Below are 27,144 nucleotides of genomic sequence, written 5' to 3'. Positions count from 1 at the left end.
TAACACTTCATTCTTTATTTCATCCAAGTAGTCACTGAAAACATACATGTCCACCTGGTTATTATAAACACAATAAATTCCTGCACAGAATATAAACAGATATCAGCTCCACTAGCATGTTTTCACTCTGGGGTACAGAAATGTACATTCCAAATCCTCAGCCTTTCTGAAGCAAAAGTCCAGACTTCAGGAAGTTCTTCTGTAATGTATACATCCATTAGAGACTGGCTTGGTGTCATCATTCTAAATAGCAGAGATTTTAAGATAGAAAGGCTAGCACATTATCTCACTGTCTCGCTCCATTTAAGTTGATTTAATCTAGCAATTTCATTAATTTGTAAGAGGGAGAAAAGTTCCCAAAAGCTCTATCAATTAAAACAGCCTTGCTTTCAAGCTGTCTCTTAACTCACATTCAAGCAAAACACTAAGTCATTGCATATGCCACCCCCAAAAAAGCACTACCTTGGCAGAATCACCACAACCCCAAACCAGCACAACTCTGCTCTCAAGAGTATTAAAATCAGAAGTAATACTTGTGAATAGCACTGAAATAAATCAGTGGAATAAACATCAAGCATGAACAGGTGAAGACATACTGCTGCATATGACATGACATTGGCTGCTTGTTCATAACTGAGTCATCTCCAATTAAATCATCTCCAATGAGGACAAGAAGTATCCAAAAGCAGTGTAACCTTGCACTGGCACTGGTGAAATATTTTTTTCCATTAGTTTCCAATGATTTACCTTACTACTGGTCTGCCAGTATTTATCTAATATTCCAGCAGTGAGAAGTACTTCCATATACTTGAGAAATTTGAGACTACTTTAATAGAGCATTAAAAAAAAACATATTTACAACACTCATAAGCACCACAAACTGGATTATTCAGTATGGTTCTGACTTCAAGCTCAATATATTGGTAAGAATAAGCAGGTCTAATTTGCAGAAACCTCATTTGTTTAATAAACTTAGGGATAATCATATTTGTAATATTTTATTTGTGATATTTTCTTTTTTTTCCTTTACTGCAAGGCCAAACCCTAATAAGAAGTCACTTTTACAATCAAAACCTGAATTCCAACTGCAATGAAATATTCTGTTTTAAAAAATGTTTTTCTATACATCATAGAATCATAGAATCATAGAATCGTTAGGGTTGGAAAGGCCCTTAAGATCATCTAGTTCCACTCTTAGAATAATAAGAGGCCCTCAAGTATTAGAAAAGCTTTACCTCACCATCTGTGAAGAGATGAATTATGATTTCATAAAATGTGAATTATGCTTAGGAATACTCTCATTGCTATAAAACTGTCTCCTTTTATGTATTCATGAAGTCTTACTGTTTCTTTACGCATTCGACTGCTCAGAAGTAGGAAGGCGATGGCATACCCAAAAGACATTTTTGCAAAAACAAATAGATTGCAAAGAGCATTTAAAATTACCATTTTAAATTAGACAGCTTAACCAAGCACGTGTGCTTTAAATCCACACTTTCTTAAGAAACAGTGCAAGCTCCCAAATAGTATCTATGGTGAGAGAATGGGAAGGTCCCCATTAGCATGGTAAACACCCTCACAGTGATGGAAGAAAAGCTGTATCACTCCTCAGCCCACTTGTTGACAACACGCTTACCTTCAAACCTACAACTCCTCATCTGTTTTTCTCTAAGAAAGCAACACAAACCTTCAGTACAAACTATATAAGCAGGTGAAATGTTGCCCCGAATGGTACTTAAAGTATTACAATCCTAATATAAATAAATCTAAGTATTTACATATAAAAATATACATAAACACTAATAACCTGAATGCATTGCAAAACCACTTAAATTCACCTGAAGAAGGGTTTGCCTCCTAGAGCACACTTAAGAAGTCTAACAGAGCTTACTCAGCTGCATGTAATATATATATTATATATATTTATATATCATATATAAATATATATTATATATATCTGTTTCACGGACACCCCCTTGTTGTGGGGAAAGAGCTTGCGTGCCCTTGTGAGGCTGGAGCTATGCTGGTGGTGGCTTATGCCTCTGGTAGGGTCTCCCATGCCAGACAGGTCTCAACTGAAGGGTCAGACAAAGTGTGTCCATGGGCAGGATGGGCTCACTACCCTTTGAGCAACCATCCTAGGAGAAGGACAACTCTAACTTCAAACCTGGGCAGATGGAGCTCGCATAGCCCTGTAAGGCCATCCATCAAAGAGAAGGACACTTTAATCAAACCTACGACCTGAGGACTTTGCTGTCACCATCCAAGCTCGCTAGACCCTGGCAGATAGACCTCAAGTGTAAAGGGAGGGGCCAGTTCTGTGCACACTGTGCCTCACATAAAAAAATCCACTGTACAGGCCCGAGGGGTTTACCCACACACACAAAGCCCTGTAGCGACAGGCGAGGGATGAAAAGGCAGGTGATAAGGTGCACTGGAAGTGGCAGACCCAACCCTGCGTGCAGGCGGTTCAGGACATCGGTTGCCCGAAACTGACCCAGGAGATGACAGTCTTGTTTGGCAACATCCTGAGTGACCAAGCAGGCTTCTTTCAAGGAGAGCACTGCTTGCTCCATATGGAGAGAGGCCTAGAAAAGGTGGCCTAACCAAAGCTCATCTCCCCCTCCACTTGGTTGGCTAGCTGCAGCCAACGGGCATCTTCTGTTGCGGTTGATTAAAGACAAAGAGACAAAGGCATACACCTGTCTCCAAAGGTGTGTCCAGATTGACACTCGCATGTCGGAACATCAGAACCATGCTTGATACAGCGAACAGCGGGCATCCTGAGCGCCGTTCTGCACTAATTGCCCACGAATTGTCACAACTTAAGATCGATATTATTGCTCTCAGTGAAGTTAGCCTTCATGAGGAAGGTAGCCTTAAAGAACATGGTGCCGGCTATACACTCTACTGGTCAGGCAAATCCAAAACTGAAGTCATCTTTCTGGAGTTGGCTTCATGATTAAAAACTCCATCATCTCCAAACTTGAAAATTTGCCTATAGGTCATTCTGATCGTATTATGTCTTCCACTACACAATAAGCAACATGTTGTTCTTTTCAGTCTATATGCTCCAACTCTGCAAGCTGACCCTGCAGAGAAAGAAAAATTCTACTCCGACCTGTGTCACCTCACTCAAAAGGTTCCTATAGAAGATAAGATCATAATCCTTGGTGACTTCAACACCTGAGTAGGTAAGAACTTCGAAGCCTAGAAAGGAGTACTAGGCAAGCACAGTGTTGGCAGCTGCAATGATAACGGTCGCCTCTTACTAGAGTTTTGCGCAGAGCAGCAGCTTACCATCACCAACACCATTTTCCAGCAGAAAGACAGCTGGAAGACAACCTGGATGCATCCTCCATCTAAACATTGGCACCTTATTGAGTATGTCTTAGTGCGCCAGAGAAATATTCTTGATGTCTGTCACACCTGAGTGATGCCTAGTGCAGAATGTCAAACAGACCACCGCCTGTGCGTTGCAAACTTCCACTTCAAGCCCAAACCTAAGAGGGGCAGCATTTGGAGGAGGAGGCTCAATGTTAATAATCTCCAAATAGCTGCAGTGAGGGCTGTTACAGCTACAGCTTTCAGGCTAACCTTCAAACTAGGCTTGAAGATCAGCTTATAGATTCTTCTCCTGAAGCGCTTTGGCAACATATTAAAAATAGCATCCTGCAGTCCTCCGTAGAATCCATTGGGTTCTCCTTAAAGAAAAACAAAGACTGGTTTGACGATAGCAACCAGGAGGTCCAGGAATTGCTGACAAAGAAGACAGCTGCTCATCAAGCACACCTCGCTCAGCCACCTTGCCATGTAAGAAAAGCAGCCTTTCTTCTTGTATGTAGCAAACTCCAACAGAAACTTCGAGACATCCAGAATGAGTGGTGGCTCAACCTAGCAGAAAAGACTCAATTATGTGCAAATTTGGGTGACCACAGAGGATTCTGTGAGGCTCTGAAAGCAGTGTGTGGACCCACATTTCGGGTTCAAAGCCCCTTACTGCAGATGGCCAAATGGTTCTTACAGATAAAATCTCCATCCTGAATCATTGGTCTGAACATTTTCAAACACTCTTTAGTGCTAACCGTGTAGTCCAAGGTGAAGGAATCCAGCACATTCTACAACAACCGGTGAAAAATGAATTGGATTTGATTTAGCCCCTACCATGGAAGAGACTCTTAACGCTATACAGCAGATGAAAACTGGCAAGGCAGCTGGGGTTGATGGAATCCCACTTGAAATCTGGAAGCACGGAGCCCAAGCACTTCATGCTAAATTTCACGAACTAGTTGTGCACTGTTGGGAACAAGGTAAATTACCATCAGATTCTCATGATGCAATCATCATCACTCTGTATAAGAAAAAAGATGTAAAGTCAGACTGCTCAAGCTACCGAGGTATAACTCTGCTCTCCATTGCTGGAAAAATTCTTGCAAGATTACTATTGCACAGACTAGTACTCACTATTGCAGAAGAACTTCTACCTGAAAGTCAGTGTGGTTTCAGAGCTAATAGAAGTACCACAGACATGGTATTTGTTCTTAGACAACTGCAAGAGAAGTGTAGAGAACAGAATAAGGGGCGCTATGTAACTTTCGTTGACCTCACCAAAGCTTTTGACACTGTGAGCAGAAAAGGCCTGTGGCTGATCTTGGAAAGATTAGATTGTCCCCCCGAGTTCCTCAAAATTATTATTCTGTTACATGAGGATCAGCAAGGCCAAGTCAGATATGGCAATGCACTCTCTGAGCCCTTCCCAATAACCAATGGTGTGAAACAAGGTTGTGTTCTCGCACCAACTTTATTCACAGCCTTCTTCAGCATGATGCTCCAAAGGGCTACGGTAGACCTCGACAATCAAAATGGCATTTATATTCGATATTGCACTGATGGTAGCCTATTCAATCTAAGGCGACTGAAGGCCCACACTAAGACCCTAAATCATCTTGTCCGTGAAATGCTTTTTGCTGACGATACCGCCCTTGTTGCCCACACAGAAGCAGATCTGCAGTATTTAACATCTTGCTTTGTGGAGGTGGCTGAGCTTTTTGGGCTGGAAGTCAGCTTGAAGAAGACAGTAGTTCTCTACCAACCTGCACCACAAGATTATCATCATCGCCACATTACCATTGGCAAGTCAGAGCTTAAGTCAGTTCAGCAGTTCAGCTATCTGGGAAGCATTATTTCCTCGGATGCCATGATCGACAAAGAGATAGACAACAGAATAGCAAAGGCACATAGAGCCTTCGGAAAACTCCATAAAAAGAGTCTGGTGCAATAAACACTTGAAGAAAAGTACAAAGATTAGTGTCTATAGAGCCATTGTACTGTCTACGCTATTATATGGTTCTGAAACATGGGTCATCTACTGTCACCAGCTGCGACTTCTCGAACGCTTTCATCAGCTCTGCCTCCATAAGATTCTAAACATCCATTAGACTGACTATGTGCCAAATGTTACTGTCCTCAAACAGGCAGGGGTCACCAGTATCGAGACCATATTGCTGAAATTGCAGCTGCACTGGGCAGGGCACGTCTCTAGGATGAAGGATTACCGCCTCCCTAAGATCGTGTTTTATGGTGAACTTGCCACCAGTAGCCACAAGAGAAGTGCCCCAAAGAAGAGATATAAGGACTCCCTGAAAAAATACCTTAGCCTTGCCCATACTGACTACCATCAGTGGTCCACCTTGGCCTCCAATCGGGAGACTTGGAGACACACCATACATAACGCCACTGACTCCTTTGAGAACTCATGCAAAACTAGTCTCAAAGAGTAAAGACAACGTAGAAAGAATTGTGCCCCGCTTATACCACCCAAGGAGACCTTTCACTGTGCTTTTTGCAGCCGGATTTGCCTATCTCACATTGGCCTTTTTAGTCATCAGCACGCTTGTAGTAAGCATGGGTAAAGCCCTTCCCAAATCTTCATTCCAGAAGACAAGCCGTGATGATGATGATATACTTATATAATATTTATATATTATATAACTTATATAAATTAAACATATCTTTTTTTTTTTATTTATTTATTTTTAATTGGGAAACCTGAATTCTACCTTCTACCTCTTATCTATAGATAAAGCTTTTAATGTAGCATCATTCAGTGATCTAGTCTTACTGGTTACTTCATGCTTCATTCCTATTACAGAGCTAACAAAGAAGACGACAGACTAAACTTTGGAAAGTGTAGCATGGTCTGGAAACTCACTGTATTATCCAAGCGTGATGGGCAGACATGCACCAGCTAAGGAATATGCAGGATTGTAAACATTCTTTTTCTCAACTGAGCAGCTGTTCATTTGATTGCTTTGGGGGTGGTTTGTGTGTGTGTGTTTAATATTGTATCATTAAGGACCCTAAGTCTTATTTGGTTGATGCCAACACTTTTAAAGTAAACTTGTGATTTCCTAGTGCCTTGATCAAATTATGTGGTTTCATGTGTTTTGTTCGCTACACTGCAGTAACCATAACACGCTCTGTGCAAAAAAAAAACCACAAGAAATTTTTGACTGTCTAACTAGAGATGTCTTGAAAAATACAGCTTTTCAGATCGTTTGTAGAATGCTCTCTGAGGTGAACACTGGAAAATGAAGCTTTCCTTCACGGACAGTTGAAACATACATGGCAAGAGAGCTTATTCATGTCTCTTTGGAAAATCTTACCTTTAAGAGTTGAACAATGTAATGTTCATCGTGCTTCTGAAGAAAGGTCAAACCAGGAAGGCTTCTGAGCTTCACAGTTAATTTCCAGGCACTTCTGAAGATCTGCATTTTTAATGCAACTGTTCAGTAAAATATACAACAAATAAGCAATTTTGAAGCTTAAAGCAGACACAACTGGGCTTCTTTCTCCAGGCTACTTCCTAGCATATTTTCTGTTAAAAATACTTACACCTTGGTTTTAGTTTAGGAGGATTTTCTCTGCTGAGCTCTTAATAATTGAATGCAAGCTTTCCCTACATCTTCAGATTGGTTTTGTTGCTATTTAATACCAAGTCTATTAGTGATTTTATAATGGACACAGAAGATTGGACAACTCCTCAAAAACTGGAAAAGTTTGTCACACCTTATCATGACACTGAAGTAATCTTTTACTGTATATGCATTCTGTCCTATTCATCAGTACATAATAAAAATTTTCCTGTGTACCACCATTAATTTCCTTATTTTTAAAGAATCTCACAATTTCAGAGCAATCTGGTCTGACAAAGAAGTCAAGCCTGTGGCATGAGGAATGGTACATAGACGTTAGAAATCTTAAGAACCCATTAAGCTGCTTGATCTGTTTTTTTTCTGTCAGTGCAGGATTTTATCATCTATGATCTGGTCAGTGCAGTAGCAAAGAAGTCAGCTACAGATTTCCAATGAATTAAAAGAATCCCCTTTATTGGTAAGACAAAGAATTAAACCCACCAGCAGTTCTCTCAGCAGCTGAGAGAACTCAAAAGCAAGAATGAGTTAAATGAGCATGTGATGTAGTCTTGCTGATAAGACATAAAACCAAGTGTCTGATTGCTTATGGTCAATAACAGTCCAATGGCTCTTTTCTTTGGATAGGGCATAGTAGCTTCAGTGTCCTGGCCTAATTCCAAATATGCATTTGTTCTCTTTCAAATCTCCCTGAAGTATCAATTGGATATGGTATTCTCTTTATTTCCTCTCATAAACGAACAAGTTGCAGAGGGAAATAATTGCTTAACCAGGCATGTTCAGTCATGGTGTCCCTTCCAAAATCTCTGAAAGCTGTAGGGTTTCACCAGTCTCCTGTTAGAATGGCAAAATACATGCTTCAAATTAAAAGGTTAAATTCTTTCCAAATTGCATTTAGATGCAAGCAGAAATTCAGTGATGCATACACAGAATCAGCATGTCAGAGAACTGTTCCTTCTGCATGCCACACAGAGCCACTGTGCACAGGATGGGGTCTGATAAAAGCTGACTTTTATCAGCCCATGAACTCACACTTCACAAAACCAACTTTCTTGAAGAACATCCAGCAGTCAGTGTGACACAGACTCAGTAACTGCAACTTACCTCTCATGGACTTCCCAGCGTGGCAGAATGCCTGCGTTGAGCAGGAGCCATCTCATGCAGCCCTTAAATGCGAGTCCCTTGTTTTGCACTGGTGTTTCCTTTTCCAGGTATGTCTATCTGCTTTACATTCACAGAATTGTACTCTTTCCTTAATGCACAGGCTTAAAATTAGGTTAATCCTTCCACCGCAAATTCCTCTTCCAAGGAGTGGACAGCTCCATGCCTCACCCACTCACTTAGGGTTTAAAGCCTGCCTTTGGGATGCAGGAGCTCAGATTCAGCTCTTTTCCTCAGCTTTGAGCAGGAACTCCAGGTTTGCAAGGCTCAAAGGCTCAGAAACTTGCCCAGTTAGAGCCAGAGCATGCACATGTCCCCCAGGTGACATCTGCTATGCCCTTGCAGGCCTTCACACCACTCCTCTGTCTCCCAGGCCAGCAGACCTGGTATAAGCTTTTGCTCACAGGTTGTGTGGGGCTTTAGGTTTGGTCACTGCAATCCCTGCCTAGCTCATAACCAAGCTAAGGGTAATCTTACCTCATCTGCACAGCCTGGCTTAATCACATTGTCACAGGATGCCCTTACTATCTATGGGGGCTTTTCTCACTGCTATTCCACCCCTCCATTCAAGATACCACTATTTAATAAAGACTATCTGCCTTGTCTTATTGAAAGTGTACTTTGAGATATTTACACCTAAACTGAGTAAACATAAACAAAGCTTGACAAAGGATGCATCCCAGTTACAGGCTGGCTGAGAAGGTCAGCTTTGCAGACTCAAATTCACGTTTGTGATGTGCAAAGTAAGTATTTACTTAGACACCCTTTTTTTTATAGGACATGAATCTATTAAGAGGTACCATGTCTTTTCCTATTTCAGATCTCAGAACATCATACAACATCTACACAACAGGACAATGAATGTGTGCAGCAATTGCAGTATCGCAAGTCTAGAACTTTATCACGCTGTCCGCCTGTATAACTTCATTTTCTTTTTTGGAATGTTATTTAATGCCCTTGCCCTCTGGGTGTTCTTCTGCAAGACAAAGAAGTGGACAGAAACAAGGGTGTATGTAATTAGCTTAGTCTTTGCAGACTGTTTTGTCATCCGCACCTTGCCTTTCATGGTTTATTTGCTCCAGAATAAGTGTCAACCCGAGGTGAAATCTGCCAGTTTATAGAAACAATCTATTTATTTCATCAACATATTAGTGAGTATCTACATAATTTCATTTATTTCCATTGATCAATATATTGCAATAAAGCACCCCTTGAAAGCCAGGACCTTCAGGTCTCCATCAAAGGCAGGCTTCTGTGTGTCTCCATTGTAACTGGTGCCACCATACAGATTTAGCAGAGCCAATCCACCCTCTGCTTCCAGAAGGATACCACCATGCCTGCTGCTTTGAGCCTGCTTTCCACATTGTTCATTTTTATTCTTCCATGAGCAATCTTTTTGCTCCACAGAAGTAATCAGGAACCTCAAGAGATGCCTGAACACCAACTCACCAGAGGAGAAATCAATTCAGAAAGCTGTTCATGTTATTTATGCTAATCCGATTGTATTTCTAGTATGTTTTCTGCCAGCCTTCTTTGGCTTACTTGCCAGGCTTGTAATGGATAGCACTGGAGCTACCTGTTGCATGCTCCAGGTTATGAAGAACATCTCCTCCATGACAAGCTGTATTGCCACATCTAACTGCTGCCTGGATAGTGTCTGCTACTACTGTGTGACCAGGGAGTTCCATGAATCCCTTCTACCACCCAAAACCAGCAGTGAAAAAACAGATCAAATCCACCCCTTGCAGACACACACTTGCTACAGGAAAGAGGGACGTGGAAGGAGGGAGGCAAGAGGGATGAAAAACAGCACCCCACAACCTCAAGAGAAGATACATCTTCAGTGTTATTGGCATAACTGTTGCTCTTTCTCTCTGGAGAGATGATAGAGTCATAGAATGGTTTTGGTCGGAAAGGACCTTCAAAGCTCATCCAGTCAAACCCGCTGCAATGAGCAGAGAAATCTTAAACAAGATTTCAAGGCCCAGAAGCCTGGCCTTGAATGTCTCCAGGGATAGCACAAGATCTTTGTTAGGTTTAGCATTTCTAAGTTAATTGCCATTTATACCCTATGCCTCTCTTAACTTCACAGAGCTCTGTAAAAGGGTTTATGAAATCACTGGTCATTAACATGTCTCCATTCCACTCTCTAGTTACTCTTACAAGAATTACTCTTACTTCTAACAAGAAGTTACTCTTATAAGAGACCCGTGTATGTCTCCTCATTTTAGTTCATTTTGCAGCTAAAATCTACTGATCCTTATTGTAGACACATACAAAAAGAACGTATTGTGTTTTACCTCATTGTGTGTTTCAGGTTGTTTGCATTATTAAAATAATACAGTTTATTTCTTTCATATTCCTTTGGAGAGCAGTGGGGAGGGTTCAGGCAGCAACAGCATATTATTAAGTACATAGCCCTACAAAACAGCCTAGACTCTGGTGACTGCCCTTCATCTTCAAGTCAATGCATCATATAGATGTGAAGAATGAAAGCAGGACTTACCCACTGCCATAAAAGCACAAAGTCCAGGAGGTATCAGGACTGAGCCCTGGCACAGACAACTCCCAGTGGGCTACTGCTCACACCCCTGAGGAAGCCCTTTCAACTCTGTCTAGACCTTTGCCACCCATGCATGTGATCTGCATCTGCCTTCAGGGAGCCTATGGCTGCTGCTCAATCTGTTGTTGTCACCTATGGAACTGTGAGTTCAGAAGACACAAACTAATGGCACAAATCCTGAGGAAGCTAGAACCTGGCTCTCACAGATAGAACTGCAACTGCTGCACCCAACAGACAACAAAACCCATCAAAATGACTGTAAAGTCCCACTGGGGCATGCTCTTAAACAAGTTTCTAAAGGTCCCAATAGCGCGCTCACTGCCTCACCAGTATCTCTGACCAGCGACTGTCATTACCAGCTTGGGCTTTGCAGTGATGCTGATGAGCAGTGCTAGACACCTGACTGCTTCACAGAGGATGACCCAGCCCATAATGTCTGTCACCCTTCTTGTAAAGACAGTGAAGAGAAGCACGCTGGGACCTCTCACCCTGGGCTCACTATCACGGGGTACACAAGCACCGACATGTCCCCTAGGAAAGGCTGTCAGCTCCCCACTGCGCACACTCTGCAACCACACCGGAGGCTGCCCAGCTCTGCTGTGCCCCCTTTTGCTGCCAGAAGGGCAACTTGCAACCATTACCATTTTAGTTCAGAAATTATTTGTTTTTCCACGACTGAAAACATTAAATTTTAATTGCTGGGGTTTGTGTGAGAGGAGTGGGGGAGCACAGGCTGGGTGGGTAAGGATGATGGTGAAGCATCGAGCTGGCGCGAGCAGAACAACAGAGGGCACCAGAGAGTCGACTGTCCCAAAAAGTAGGTGATAAATGAAGCGCTTTAAGGGAACAAAAGCTCATTGCTGTTCTTCAGCTGCCGGCAGCAGGCTCTGAGGCAGCTGTGCCCTGCATGGAGTAGCATACTGCACTGGTACCCACGGCCCTGGCACATCCTCTCTCCTGCCACAACGCCTGCATCCTCGCTGCAGCCTTTCAGAGGATTAAACCACCCTGACAGCCCCACAAGCAGCAGGTAATGGCTTTTACTTCTTCCCACACCAGTGTGTGCCCTGCTCAATACACACTTTGGGGTGTGCTTTCTCACCTCATAATTGAAGCACTAGCCTGATCGTTAACATACATGCATGAGACCGAAGATTATTGTAACAAACCTCTCCTATGAAGACAGGCTGAGAGAATCAGCCTGGAGAAGAGAAGGCTCCAAGGAAACCTTAGAGCAGCTTCCCAGTACCTACAAGAAATCGTAGGTACAGACAAGGTACAGACAAGGTCCTGTAGTGACAGGACAAGGGGGGAATGGCTTTAACCTGACAGAGGGGAGATTTAGATTAAATGTTAGACAGAATTTCTTCCCTGTGAGGGTGCTGAGGCACTGGCACAGGGTGCCCAGAGAAGCTGTGGCTGCCCCATCCCTGGCAGTGTTCAAGGCCAGGTGGGACACAGGGGCTTGGAGCAAGCTGCTCTAGTGGAAGGTGTCCCTGTCTGTGTCAGGGGTTGGAACTGGGTGAGCTTTAATGGCCCCTCCAACCCAAACCATTCTAATTCAATCCTCACCTGCACACAGGTGCTTTGGTGTCCTCCCGCTTTGCAGACGCCTGTGTCATTCAGAGGGGTCTTCATCCCTAGCTTTGCTTTCACACCAGTTCCTCTTCTGTGCGCATGGAGATACCCACCTCCAGGCACGCTGCAGCACAGAACATTAGGTATCACTGCCAGCTCTGTGCTTACACAGGGGGTTTGACAGGGCTGGGAGGGCCAGCCTCAGCCACATAGGGCTCTGCTGCTCTTTGAATCACTGCTATGCATGCAGAAAGTGGCTTTTTCACTGTAGGATACCCACCAGAGAACAGCTGCAAGGTAGGTGGTACCACAATGCAGCCAAGGACCCGTGAGGTTGAAAGCCCAAAAGAGCCAGGACACCAACTGTATATTAGTTCCTCCATAAATTCCAACCTAAAAATGACCATATCCCTGTGGTTCAGTAAAGACACACCAATTCTGGTGCTAGGGCAGGTGCTGTGCTTTCCTCTGTGCTTGCCAGATCCATCTCCCAGTCTCTGACACTAAAACCAGTTCACTTAGTTCATGCGATTGGGCATTTTCACTACAGTTTAACTACTAAGTTGATGTTTACAAGCTGCTGATTTATAAGGCAATGTATTTGTAAGAGACTGTAAGAATCTGGGTGTTTTCTCTACCTGCCTCGATGTAAACACTTTCCTTTACAAACTGCAGACTAAATGTGATTCATATTCCACAGCTGCCTTGATGGGAGCAGATGCCCTGGATATCTAAAGGAATACCAGGAGAGAGTCTAAGTTCTTGGATTTCGGTTTTCTGCTCTAGCAACATTTTGGTTTCCTACCTTTGAAGGTTGAGATCAGACACGTGCCCACATTCCCTTCTCCCTTTGGACATCTGTTATCTGCTGGGGCTGGTAGTACTTTTGTTGAGCAATTCTGCAGAGAGGAGCGGGTTTGTGACAGCACTGTGAGCCAGCTTGTGCCCAGGCAGCCAAGAAGGGCAACAGCATCCTGGCCATTATCAGCAATAGTGTTATCAGCAGAGCCAGGGCAGTGATCAACCCCGCACTGCTGAGGCTGCACCTCAAATCCTGTGTTCAGTTCTGGGCCCCTCACAACAAGTGAGACGTTCAGGTGCTGGAGCGGGGCCAGAGAAGGGCAATGGAGCTGCTGGAGGGTCTGGAGTACAAGTGTGATGGGGAACAGCTGAGGGACCTGGGGGGATTCAGTCTGGAGAAGGCTCAGGGGGAACCTTATTGCTCCCTACAACTGCCTGACAGGAGGATGGAGCTAGGAGGGGGCTGGGCTCTGCTCCCAAGGAACAAGTGATAGGTCAAGAGGAAACGGTCTCAAGCTGCACCAGGAGAGGTTTAGACTGGAGATGAGGAACAATTCCTTCCCTAAAGGGTGCCCAGGCATTGGAACAGGCTGCCCAGGGCAGGGCTGGAGTCACTATCCCTGCAAGCGTTCACACGCTGTGCAGAAGAGGTGTAAGCGGTGAGGAGAAGCAGACAGGCCAACCCAATATGGGTGATAAGCAAACTTCTACTTTATTTGTGACGCAGTTCACACATATATAGGAGTGGTATTCAGCCACATACTACAGTGCACATACCACAGTGGTATTCAGAGTCATTCTGCAACAATTCCCCCCTTTTTCTTTGTGCAAGCAAGGCATTGTGGGTTATTCTGTTCACCTGTTTTATCACACAACTATAAACAAGTCTAATAGCTACGATGATTAACCTAATCAATGATACATAAGTGCAATACTTTAAACAACAGTGTTTGACTCAACCTGTAATGCCCCGTGAAGACAACCATCTAGTTATTCTTAGGATATTGCTCATTTACTATTGCTGGGTAAGCTGAGCCAGGGTTCTCAGCTGTGCGTACATCGAATTAGCATAATCAGAGACTCATACAACACATTCCAACAAACTCCTCAGATCCATGTCCCTGTTCCAACAACAAAAGGTTCTGCAGTGTTGCATGTCTTACAGAGTCAACATTAAAACAAATCAGAAATTGCCTTCGATGTAGAATTGTCTGCTTAGCAACTCAGCAACCCAGCCTGCTTAGTTGAGCCAAGGCCCCGGCTGATGCCGTGTCTGGCAGGAGGAAAGAAACTGATATAATAGTGTCAAGTGAGCAAAACTTACATAAGATCTACAGTTTAACAGTGAGGCTAAATATAAGGCACTTTAAGCACCTTGAGCGGTGCTGTCACTGAAGTGTTAAGGGTCGGCGAGGTCAGTCTTCCAGTAACAAGGTCCCCTTTTCCTTATTGAAGGATTGCTAGGCCAGCTGGATCACTGCAGATCCGAACATTCCGCTGAGCAGCCTCAAGGGATGATCGGTAGAGCGGGAAGTATTGCGGGAAGCTTACCTGAACCACACGCTGACGTTCCTATAATCTAAAGAATTAGAACTTACACCTTTTATAGCACTATTCACCTTGGCTTAGGCACTTGTTCAGCTAAGTATTACAAATGTACCCATTCGCACGGCCCCTAATAATTCTACTCCCAAGGTCCATTTGGGGCAATAGGCGAATATGGTACCCCAGTGTCCCAATCGTCTGTTGAGTTGTTGAGGTTGGTAGTGCTACAAACGACATGGCAGACTGGCAAGGGTCAATTGCTTATTAAAATACCACCCAAACATATTGGAAATGGTTTACCAGGGGAAGGTAAGGCGAGGCAAATGGCGTTCTACCATGCAACTTAACCATCATCCCCCACCTGTTGTTCCTGGTCTGCGGAGGTAGACGGTTGATCGTTTCCGGAGTCTTTATTACTGTCAGGAAGAGCAGGAGAAGATAAGGATACTGTTTTGGTCCACTTCGCAGGAACCCATTGGGTACCTGTGGATGTAAGCACACACATATAACCTTGCCCCATGTATTTCACTTCTGCTGGGCCCTGCCATAAGCCCGTGCTGGGATTACGGTACATGACCACCATGGGCGCCTCCGATTCGGACGCCGCGGCTCGGCCGTGCACTTGAGCAGGGGGAGAGTCCTGATCTGCAAAAATGCACAAGTAGTTCAGAACAAACAGCACCTTAGACAGTCTTTCTTGCACGTCGCGAGCATCACTGAACTTTTCAAGGTACCATTTCAGGGTTTGATGCGCCCACTCAACTATGGCCTGTCCCGTTGGCGAATGGGAAATGCCAGTCACATGTTTGACTCCCCATTTTTGACAAAATTGGCGCATTATCTCACCTACATAGGCGGGCCCATTGTCCGTTTTTATTTGCTGAGGGACTCCCATAATGGCAAAGCAGCTAGTTAGATGCCGCACTACATGGGAACCCCTTTGTCCTGTCGGGGCTGTAGCCCACATGAATCTGCTATGTGTGTCAATTGTGACGTGCACATACTTAAGGCATCCAAACTGCGGCACGTGTGTGACATCCATCTGCCATACTTCACAAGGGCCCAAACCCCGAGGGTTCACCCCAGTTCCCAGCCCTGGTCCATGATGGCTGCAGCTGGGGCAGGCCCTGACAATGCCTCTCGCTTCCTCCATCGTAATCTTAAATTGACGGAATAGTCCCTTAGCATTCTGGTGAAAAGTGTTGTGGGCCTCCCTGGCCTTTATCAAGTCACTCAGGAGTGCAACAATGGAAACTAATTGATCTGCTCTGTCATTGTCTTCCCCCAACCCCTGTAACCATTTATGACTCCGTATGTGGATGATGGCGTAAGCACACTCCCACTGATGAATGGCTGCCTGCAGCTGACGCAGCAGGTCAAACAACCGCCGGTTTCGACACTCTCTGAGCCGAGCATCCTCAATACGCTGAACCACACATGTGACGTACATAGAATCAGAGATTACATTTATCTCTGTGTGATGCCAGTTCAAAAAGGTCCAGACGACCGCCGCTAGCTCTAAAGTCTGCAGTGAGTCCTCTGCTTCCGCGGCCAGTATCTGCTGGTGCCATGTCTCACCCTGGATCCAGGTCGCGGCGGCGCGCCGAGACTTCTTTCCAGCATCTGTAAAAACCGTTACTGCATTGGCCAGCGGGCGCTCACTCCTTTTTGGGATCTTGATCCATTCTTGCTGGCTGATCCAGCGCAAGGTAGTGGATTGCAGTTGCTCTACCTTAAGGTCCGCAGCCTGAGACAGCAGGCTGACTTGTAACGCCTGTGAGTGCTGGAGATACCACACAAGATCCTGCCGTTTTATTGGCAGGTAAATAGTTCCGGGTTCCTGGGCCGTTAATTGCAACACCCTCATTCGGCCCTTTTGAACCAATTCTGCTAAATTTTCTATTTTCTGTTGAATAGTAGTTTTGGGCCGGACAGCAGTAAAAAGCCACTCCAATATCTTCACCTCCTCCCCCCTTTTCTTTTTGCACTGTGTCAGTGCACCCAAGAGTTGCTTAGGGCCTTGTAGTATTGTAAGGTCTACAGGAAGGTCTGGGTCTCTACGGTCAACCCATCTCTGTACGATTTGTGTGCTGATGCGCTGGATGGTTAGCCGCTGTTCCGACTTGGGTCGCACTGGTTGTGCTGGGTCAGTGCCCTGCAACAGGGGTCTCAAAGTGTCAATATCATCATTTGAAATGCCCATGAGAGGACGCAGCCATTGTATATGTCCAAGTAAACGCTGTGTGTCACGTAGGGTCGAAATTTGAATGTGAAGTTGCAGTTTCTGTGGTCGCACCTGGCCTTCTGTAATATGCCAACCTAAATATTTCCAAGAAGGGCTGCGCTGAATTTTTTCAGCCGCGATAACGAGTCCTTGTTTGCTCAGTTGCTGCTCCAGTAGAGTCTCTTGGTCTGTAGTGAAGGGATGATTTTGGGCGAATAGAATATCGTCCATATAATGATAAATTAATGTTCCCGGCCATATCCGGCGAAGGGGCTGGAGCGCACTGGCCACAAATAGCTGACACAGGGCAGGGCTATTTTTCATTCCCTGTGGCAGTACTGTCCATTCAAAACGGTGAAAAGGTGCTGCTTTATTTGGCATTGGCAAGGTAAAAGCAAATCGTGCAGTATCTAGTGGATGCAGCTTAATTGTGAAAAAAGAGTCTTTAAGATCAATAACCAGCAGGTGCCAACCCTCTGGGAGCATAGGAGGGTTCGGCAAACCTGGCTGCAAGGCACCCATTGCTTGTATCTGTGCATTCACATCTCTCAAGTCCCGTAGCAGTCTATATTTCCCTGATTTCTTTTTTATAACAAAAATTGGCATATTCCAGGGGCTCATGGAAGGTCGTAGGAGTTCCTGTTGTAATTGTTCCTGTACTAAAAGCTGCGCTTGCTCTAGACTTTCCTTTTTCAGCGGCCACTGCTCAACCCACACCAGAGTGTTAACAGTCCATGTGAGCTGGATCGGGAAAGTCCACTGTGCAGCGACCGCTCCTAAAAATGCTGGTTAGTCAGCACCAGTCCCAGCTGGTCTAGCACATCTCGGCCGATTAGGGCATTCACCCCAGTGGGCAGCAGCATAATGGTTGCATAGATAGAAGCAACCTGACCTTCAACAGCCACCTGTATTAAATCAGAGCTGCGTTGCACAGAAGCAGTGCCACCAACGCCCTCAACTCCGCCCAGGGTGGGGTGGCACGGCCACCAGTGTGGCCACTTGTCGGTGTTTATTATGGTGATATCTGCTCCAGTGTCCAGTAATGTCGGTAAATTTAGACGCTCGTTCCCTCGAGACCATGTGGAGTCCACTACAGGTCTGGTAGTCATTGGGACAGTTAGCTGCAGAACAAGTAAGTAGTTTGCTTTCTGGGTTAACAGTAGGATGACAGGTTGATATGGATCAACCTTCATCTCTTTTTCAAAGTAATTAACATTTTCATAACAATCTGTTTGCAGCAGGCGTTCATTATAACCCGCAGAAGCCCAGGAGGGGATCCTACAGCAAAGAGCGTTTTTGAAGGCCCTGTGCGTTATTTCTGAAAACAGAAGGTGTCTTCCCTGCTGAACACCTCTTGCCTGGACACCTAAGTGATTCCTGTCATGAACACTGACAGCACACCGTAAAGGAGAATGGGCTAACAGGAGCCCTAAGCCCCTTGCTCTCCAAGGATAGTTAATAGCAGTGTATCTGCTGACAGCTACAAGAGTGACGGTGCTCATGCATCTCCTTAAGCAATGGATGTTTTTTAAGATCAGGCACAATTTCTGTCTTGGATCTTTTGCTGTCTTAGAAAAGAGCCTTTAAATGGCAGAATGAGGGCCAAGTGGCGTGTGCTGTGATTAAGTTGGCCACATGCACTCTGCTTGCAGTGAAAGACCAGTAACGCCAGAGAATTAAATACTACATCAAAGAAAATTGGGGCATAAATGATCAACTGAATGACCTGAATGGTTTCACCCATTTTTATGCTAGGACCTCTGCCAAAGTATTGACACAAAGCAGTTATCTAATGTTTGGATGATAAGTGTTTTCTGTGATGAGAATAGTCATTTCATATGGGTTTTGGCCAGCATCTGGAAAGTGGTTCCCGTATGTGGCCTGCAGACACTAGAAGGAGACAGGACGCTTTTAGGGAAGGTATTTGTAAGTTGTCACCATGAAAGTTAATTGTCTGTAGGTTTAAATGAGCAGAATATGGATTTGCATTCCCTGGAGGAATATTTTAGGTATTTACAAGCCAGAAGACACTCGGAGTCATGGACCATAAAGCCAAATGGGATACAGCTATCACATGCATTTCAAAACCTCTAGAATGTTTCCCATGCTGACTCTATGGGTCATTTCCTTCTGGTGCCCCAAGATTTCCATTTGTGGCTTAACTGTTCTGAGCTCCTCTCAACATTTCCCTGTGGGGCAGGAGTATACGCAGTCCATAGTCAGCAATCCCAGGTATTACAGAGGAGATTTGTAGTTGGAAAGCCAGACATTTACATTGATGCACGGTCAGGGATCCAGCTAGGAAAGCTTAAGGCTCTCTGTGTAATCATAGATGGGTTTGGGTTGGAAGGGATCTTAAAGATCATCTATTTCCAACTTTCCTGCCATGAGCAGGGACACCTTCATTTAACCCCAATTTAGGTTTCCTTCCTTCTCCATCCCGGTTGTTTGGCTTCAAGATGAGCTGAGGTCTGGTTTCCCTCTAGTTCAACACTTTTCCATGCAGCCCTGAAGCAGAGCAGAGCTTGGGCCTTGAAGTTCCAGAGCAATCTCAACAGCAGGGGAAATGCTTGGTCCTCTGTTTCAGGCCAGACTCCGGTCAGGCAGCAGCAGGTATCCTGCAGCGAGGAGTTCTGTGAGCTGTTACAACCAGCGGATAATGGAAAAGGGATTCCTAAACCCAGCTCTTATCCCTTCCCTTTCTAGTGGTGCTCAGGAGGAGCCAGCCAGCATCCTCGCAGCTCAAAATGCTTTCAGAGATGTGCATCAAAAGGACAGCTGTCCTCTTCTTCATTCCTGAGCTGTCTCTGCATCATTTCTCATTAGTGATCAGAGCAATTATTAGTACATCTCTTATTAGTTTTAGCTGCCATCGAATGCTGTACTTGGTGGTAGCATTTAGTTTTCTGCAGCAAGAGTCAGGGTCAGGGGTCTGCATGCGGCCTCTCAAGGATAGTGAAAGCTGGTTTGCATCTCAGAAGTGTTACAGCTTCTGCCACAGTTCCAAGGCAAAAAGGCTTGCCAATGCCATGGCAAGAAATGTGATCAGCAGCCATGCGAAATAAAAGGACGAGCTGTATCTGGTCTAGTGGGTGATTCTATCACGTGGATCTAAGGTCAGTACTGCTGTTTGCCCTCCTGTTTCAAAGGAGTTAATGCAGGAGTATACTCCAGGTGCAATTGTTCATGGACAGAAAAGACCTGGTAGGTCTGAGATGCCTCTGGATTTTCCTTGCAAGGGGAGCTTGGCTCCATGGGTACAGGTTCCTGGGGCTCGAAAGCATCCTGAGCAAGCAAACGATAGGACAGTGCTGCAGAATCTGTGTCCATCTGCAGCTCTTGGTTAGCTTTGAAAATAATGCTGCTGCAGGAATCATGCCAGGAGACCTCTTTGGAGGTGAGGGAATGTGCTGCAGCCAATACCTGCAGCAGCTCTACGCTTTGGACACAAGGAGAAATTTAAGAACCCACAAGATACAAGAATCAACCATAACAGACATCAGGAAGACCTAGCAAAGGCTGAGACAAGCCTTAAGCATACAAACCATGTCTAATGTGGCCAGTATCAAAATGAGCCTTTGAAAATACACCAGGTCCAGCCTTCTCTCAGTTTCTCCACCACCATTTTGTGTCCCACCGTGGATGGGGAAAGGCAGTGCCTTGCAGAGCTCAAATAGTCAGCAAATAGCCAGGAGGAGTTATCTCCTATCGGTGCTCCTGGCACATGACTGGTGAGGTGTCCTGCAATGTCCATTCGCTGGTGGCTGTGAGAGCAGCGATGCTGGTAGAGGAAGTACCCCTGCCCCTCCTTAATGTATTTCCCCAGGGTTGAGCTTCCTCTGCCACCATTGGCATGGTTCATGCCACCCCCTTTTGACTGAGGAGCCTGCAATAGCAAGGTGAAACACTCTTCTGCTGTGCAACCCTGCAGCAATTCCTCTGGCAATGGAACAACTTTAGGTTTCCAGTGCCTGATACCTCATTGGGCAATGCCCGCTGACCTCCCTTGCCCACTAGGCTATGCTCATTGCTTGGAGGGGACCTACTGGACTGGAGCACCCCAAAGTCTTCTTTCTGCCTTCTAGACCACTGCTTCTGCTGGAGCTGGTGTGGGGACTGCCATCTGAATGGGGTCCCATTTAGACATTTACATTGATGCACGGTCAGGGATCCAGCTAGGAAAGCTTAAGGCTCTCTGTGTAATCATAGATGGGTTTGGGTTGGAAGGGATCTTAAAGATCATCTATTTCCAACTTTCCTGCCATGAGCAGGGACACCTTCAGAGTTAAATGTCTCAAAATGAAGTGCAGGAAAGCTGTTGAACCCCCACTGTGCATTGTCAAGCACCTGGAAGAGAAAAAGCGCCAAATGCAAAGCAATGCTTCATCACACAGAGCAATGCCGAGAAGCCCTTAGCTGTGGGTCTGCCCTATCTGTGCAGAAAGCCTCGCACACCTCACTCTCATCAAACCTCCCCTGGAAACTGCTCATGGATTGTCAGAGTGGGATTAGGGCTGTGTCTGCTTCAGGTTGCTCACTGCTGTTTTCTGGGCATCGACGCTCGCTCAGCATGAGGCTGTGACCACTTGAGCCCATGCAGTCACTTCTCACCGGACAGGACACCCACTGAAGAGCTGATCCCCTTGAAGTACAGCAAACCTGTCACCAGGGCTTACAGCAGTCGCTCGGGTGAGATCAGATCTTCACAGATTTGTACCTGACAGACACAATGCTAAAGCTCTGTTCTGAGGCCCACAGTGCTTCGTGGGGCTCAGTTTTCCCATGCAGTAAGGGCTTTAATTATGCCCATAATGATTTTAGTCTCACAAATGCCAGGGTGTTGCCACAGGCTCAAACAAGTGTTCCATGGCAGGAACGGGGCAATAGTCTCAGGCCACTGCCTTTACTCCATGCACAGCAACAGCTGTGTCTTGGTGATATCTGCAAGCTTTGAAATAATATATGTTAGCAGGACACTACCAGTGTATGGTTTGATATGAACAGCAGAGATGTATTAGGTTTGGCACTGTAGTACCTGGGTTTTTTCTTGGTGTTAGCTGACCACATATATAGCAGTACCAGAAGTGGATTTGTGTATTGCTGTATGAGTGATCAGTTTCCTGTGTTTAGTTGCATGTGATGTACCAAGAGGTGCATGGTGGAACCAGTAGCCTTATCATCTATTCTCCATCCCACGTGGCTCTCCCTCTTGAAGCTGTGATACAATGGTCTAAGACTATGGTCAAAGCTGGAGTCAAGTCATTGAGGACAGAAGGACAAAATTCAAGTTAATATCAGACCCCTTGGAAGGGACTGCCCCTTTTGCAGGTACGCCTACAGCTACAAGGATTGCAAATACTGTAGAAGGTCCCATTCCTTCTGCCTCCAAACTTTAGCAGCATTGGTGGCTCTTAACACCTGTAGTGTGCTACACCTTGCTTTTGTCATGACTTGATCTCTGGCTGGCTGGGATTCTTGGCTTTGGTTCATCTTGGACCTCACTGACATACAGGTGGGGAACAGAGATGGAAATTCTTGAAATTCCTTAGCTGCAAAGTAATAGCAAAATGCATCCAAACAGCAGTTAAAGGTTGCTAAGCATGCGCAGACCTGAACAGAGGTGCTAACTTCCGAGAGCAGAGAAGAAGCTCCAGCAACATCCACTGCAAACCACGAGAGCAGGGCAATGTAGAAGGGTGAAAAACATACAATGAACAGGTACAGATTGACAGAAATAATGCAGATTGCTTTCTGGATTAATTTTGTCTCATGAGAGCTCGTGACCATCTTCTTGAGACATCTGATATCTTGTACTGACCAAAAAGTCACAATCACTAAGGGAAAAAAATCGCCAAAGATGATGGACACTAACAATGGATAACTAGGTTGAGAGGATTGCTTCTGAAAACAGAATTGTTCCTTTTTGTCATGAAACTGTGGATGAAAGTAGGAAGAAATCATGAGTATTATCCAAAGAACCCCACAGATAGAAGCTGATCTCAGTGGGGATCGAAGAATCTTTGCTTTTAGAGGGAACTTGATTGCAATGTATCAATCAGTTGCAATCAGGGTGATGATCAGGATACTCATAGGCATGTTTGTAAAGCCGATATTCTGTATGGTGAAACACAGGTTGTCTATGGGATGCTCCTACCTGGTAAAATACATCAAGAAAGGCAGGGCAAAGAGCATACAACTGTCTGCAACTATGAGGTTGATCATGTACACCCTGGTCTCGGTCCACCTCTTGAGTTTGCAGCAGAAGACCCAGAAGGCAATCATGTTCAGTGGGATCCCCAAAGAGAGCACTGGTATGTAGACAATAAGTTGGAACAGTGCAATGCCCTTCTGCATGCTGTCGTCTTCGGTGCAGTTCTCCATGTTGGGTTGTCTCTGCAAGAAAAGGGGGCAGGCATGAGACTGAGCTTGGGGCAGGTTGTCTGGGCTGGGTCCTGCTGCAGTGCCCCACTCTCATGGCTCTGTGGCTGCTCATGCCCCTGCACTGCAGATGTAGGCTCATCAGCACGTTCTACCCCTCAGCTATCAAAGCAACTCGGCAGCAGCTAACACAAAACCACAAAGGCAATAGTCTTGCAGCTATTACAGGGTTAGCCCTGCCTTGTCCTCCATCTGGTCCTAGTTTACACAGCTTGACTAATGGCAAAGGGTCTGCAAAGCAGAATGATCATTTCTGTGGTCCCTTATCTTTGCTGCTGCTGTAGTTATCTGAGAGCCACTGGCTTTAAGGCAGCCCGAAGCAGAGCTGGGCAGCATTCCCTCTTTGTCCCCAAGGCCCTTGCTTAGTTGCTGAAGCCGCCCTTTGCTCTGGGTGTTGCCAGGCTTGTGAAACTCTGAAGACTTGAGTCCTTTCAGATGTGGGGGTAGCTCAGGTGGCTTTCTATGCTTCCAGGGGTGGTGGGAATGCTGCTGCAGGCTGCTGGGTGCAGACAAGTGACTGCTGTGGGCAGGCTGTGTCCAACCATGGAAGCAGAGAATCAGCCAGGTTGGAAAAGACCTTTAAGCTCATCCAGTCGAACCGTTCCCCAGCACTACCAAGGCCACCACTAAACCATGGCACTGAATACCTCTTCTACACAGTGTGTGAACGCTTGCAGGGACAGTGACTCCAGCCCTGCCCTGGGCAGCCTGTTCCAATGCCTGGGCATCCTTTAGGGAAGGAATTGCTCCTGATCTCCAGTCTAAACCTCTCCTGGTGCAGCTTGAGACCGTTTCCTCTTGACTATCACTTGTTCCTTGGGAGCAGAGCCCAGCCCCCTCCTAGCTCCATCCTCCTGTCAGGCAGTTGTAGGGAGCAATAAGGTTCCCCCTGAGCCTTCTCCAGACTGAATCCCCCCAGGTCCCTCAGCTGTTCCCCATCACACTTGTACTCCAGACCCTCCAGCAGCTCCGTTGCCCTTCTCTGGCCCCACTCCAGCACCTGAATGTCTCACTTGTTGTGAGAGGCCCAGAACTGAACACAGGATTTGAGGTGCAGCCTCAGCAGTGCGGGGTTGATCACTGCCCTGGCTCTGCTGATAACACTATTGCTGATAACGGCCAGGATGCTGTTGCCTTTCTTGGCTGCCTGGGCACAAGCTGGCTCATATCATGCTGTCACGAACCCCCACTCCTCTCTCTGCAGGATGCTGGGGAGGAATTGCTCAACAAAGTACCATCAGCGTTTAATATGCAAACATTTTTGTGCTCTTTTCCTCTTACAATAATAAACACGAATAGTAACAATAGTGTCTGTAACAGACAGTTTAATCACAGCAACGTGCTCAGGATCCAGGAAGAGAAGGTGTTAGGCAGCAGAAGTCCTTGGGTACTTTTATTACTGGAAACAAGATCCTTGCCAAAATCTGCAAAGTATCTGTAGAGAAATGACAAGATAAATTGACTCTTAGGGTTGTGCCAGACTTATAATTTTCAAGAATCTTTTTTTCTTTCAACCTAGCAGAGGATCAACTTAATTTGTGAATCTATTGAAAAATGAAGAAAGGAGGTGGGTGGGTAAAATAGGTGAGCTGTAGGAACCTGTGCAGAAAACAAATTTCTCTTGTCAATCAAGATAACAAGCATAAACAGGTTGTTGGAGGGGAAAATTACTTTTTGCTGTAACACAGATCATATATAGGTGACTGATTTCTCTTTCAAGTTCAAGCCCAAAAGGGTTGTTTATATGTATATTCAGCATCTGACCTAGCTCTTGAAGAGATGAAGAATGGTGGCTGAAGGGCTCTCAAAATGTTTCTTGGCAAGGAGTACGGGGTAACAATCAGTGTAAGTATAAATAGTTCAGAATGTTGCTAACAAAAGTGAAGTTGTTCCTTCAGATAATTTGTAATGCTTGCCCTCTTAGATGCAATCAGAAAGTTTTTGTTACAGTGCATTATATGTCAGCTGTGAAGCCGCTTTGGATACCCACTACTTTCCTTTACTTGGGATGTGCTAGAAGTACCTGCGTCTATAGAAATCTAGAGACTGCATGTTTGCACGAATAAGGAATGTCCTGCAATGTGGGCTCAGTTTCTTTAATGCATCAGATCCTTATGCAGATAACTGTCCTCTGTAAATGGTCTGGAAATCATGCTGATGTAACAAAAGCTTCAGAATGTGATGTGTTAGTTTACATAGCTTCTTCTGAATCTAGAGACCGTAAGAAGAAAGTATCTCCACTTATTGTCCTATAAATTAGTATAGATATGACCAAAGGGACTCTTTCAACATACTTTCAGCATACTCAGTGTCAGTGATTTAGTGGTTAACTGTGGCAACTAGGTTTGTACTTCCATTACCTACCATTCCCAGGTGGTTTGTATCCTGTACTGCATTTGCCTTGAGTTGTTTACCTTTCCAGATCATGCAAAATCTTGATGTGTTTAACATAGTACAATTTATACTAAGAGGAAAGTAATTGTGTGAAACGTATAAGGAGATCCTCCTACTGTTATTTTCCCTGAGGACTTGTACTTTCAGTGGTGCTACACTGACAACATTTCCCTAGCTTTGACTTTCCTTTTGAGTCTTCTTTTAGTTGTATTATTTGCTAAACTAATGTAACGTGCTGCCTTAAATGGACTTTCCCATTTAATTTTAATGAGTGGAAAAGAGACAGTTGTCCTTGATCTGTTCTGCTACTGCTCATCAGGCTTGCTTTGTGGGATCGTGGGTTTCTTGGAGAGTCCCATATAGACAAACCCCATAATAAAAAGTGAAGAAAATGGTAGTTGTGTGAATTTGACCTATATCCTGCAGAAGGGTCTTAACTGATGGGTTCTTTTACTCTAAAATCAGTATTGGAATATTGCTCTAACATTGTTATAACGCCATGATTTGATACAAGCATTATGGACCTTATGGACGTGTGACTGCTGATATTACTCAGCTGCATGTAATATATATATATTTATGTTATATATAAATATATATATCTAACATATATTAGATAACTATATAAGTAGAAATTAAACATACCTCGTTTTTTTATTTATTTATTTTTAATTGGGAAACCTGAATTCTACCTTCTACCTTTTATCTATAGATAAAGCTTTTAAAGTAGCATCATTCAGTGAACTCCTCATTTGCTTTTCTCTAAGAAAGCAATACATACCTTCAATACAAACTATATAAGCAGGTGAAATGTTGCCCCTGAACTGTACTTAAAGTATTACAATCCTAATATAAATAAATCTAAGTATTTACATATAAAAATATACATAAACACTAATAATAACCTGGATGTATTGCAAAACTGTAATAAATACCACTTAAATTCACCTGAAGAAGGGTTTGCCTCCTAGAGCATACTTTAAAAGTCTGACAGAGCTTTTCATATTAAACCAAACAAGTCAGGCACCTTCCAAATGCAGCATCTGCCCAGCTAATAATTACCTAAAGGCAAAGATGGTACATATGTTTCATCATATGACTGCCCTCTTAGCAAACTAACATTTCCTAAGAACATCTATAGAATATAACGTGATGAAACCACACTAAGCAGATTTTTTTTTAATTTAGGAAAAGAAAGCGTAATTACCTTTAAAATGTATGTTATTTGATATGTCTGCATTTTCAGCATTTTCCTCACAGGGAAGAGCTTCTGCCTAAGAGCTCATCTCAGTCTCCCCTCTGGCAGGTTAAAGCCATTCCCCTTGGCCTGTCCCTACAGGTCCTTGTCCAAAGCCCCTCTCCAGGTTTCCTGCAGCCCCTTTAGGCACCGGAGCTGCTCTAAGGTCTCCCCTTAAGGAGACTTCTGTTCTCCCGGCACTCAGCCAGCAAGATGTCACTGACTCCCTCAGCCCACCTCTGTGGGGAGCTGGACATTGCTTCCCTGAGCA

General features: G+C 44.8%; 1 long non-coding RNA gene and 2 pseudogenes across 1 annotated transcript; 1 reads left to right on the top strand and 2 right to left on the bottom strand.

Moving 5' to 3' along the window:
- Positions 1-26,882, bottom strand: LOC133272422 (uncharacterized). Its single transcript, XR_009744408.1, has 3 exons — positions 26,844-26,882; positions 1,447-1,530; positions 1-199 (listed from the first exon to the last, which is right to left on the bottom strand). It is a non-coding gene; the product is annotated as an uncharacterized LOC133272422 (long non-coding RNA).
- LOC133272377 (G-protein coupled receptor 35-like) lies at positions 8,951-9,979 on the top strand (annotated as a pseudogene).
- LOC133272421 (G-protein coupled receptor 35-like) lies at positions 21,834-23,464 on the bottom strand (annotated as a pseudogene).
- Positions 26,883-27,144: the final 262 nt, after the last annotated feature.

This window comes from Pezoporus flaviventris, unplaced genomic scaffold (assembly GCF_033815535.1).
Source record: "Pezoporus flaviventris isolate CSIRO_AGI_PZ_B2104156 unplaced genomic scaffold, CSIRO_AGI_Pfla_v1 ptg000029l, whole genome shotgun sequence".
In the NCBI taxonomy this organism is placed as follows: Eukaryota; Metazoa; Chordata; class Aves; order Psittaciformes; family Psittacidae; genus Pezoporus; species Pezoporus flaviventris.
This window is presented reverse-complemented; position numbering and strand designations above follow the sequence as displayed.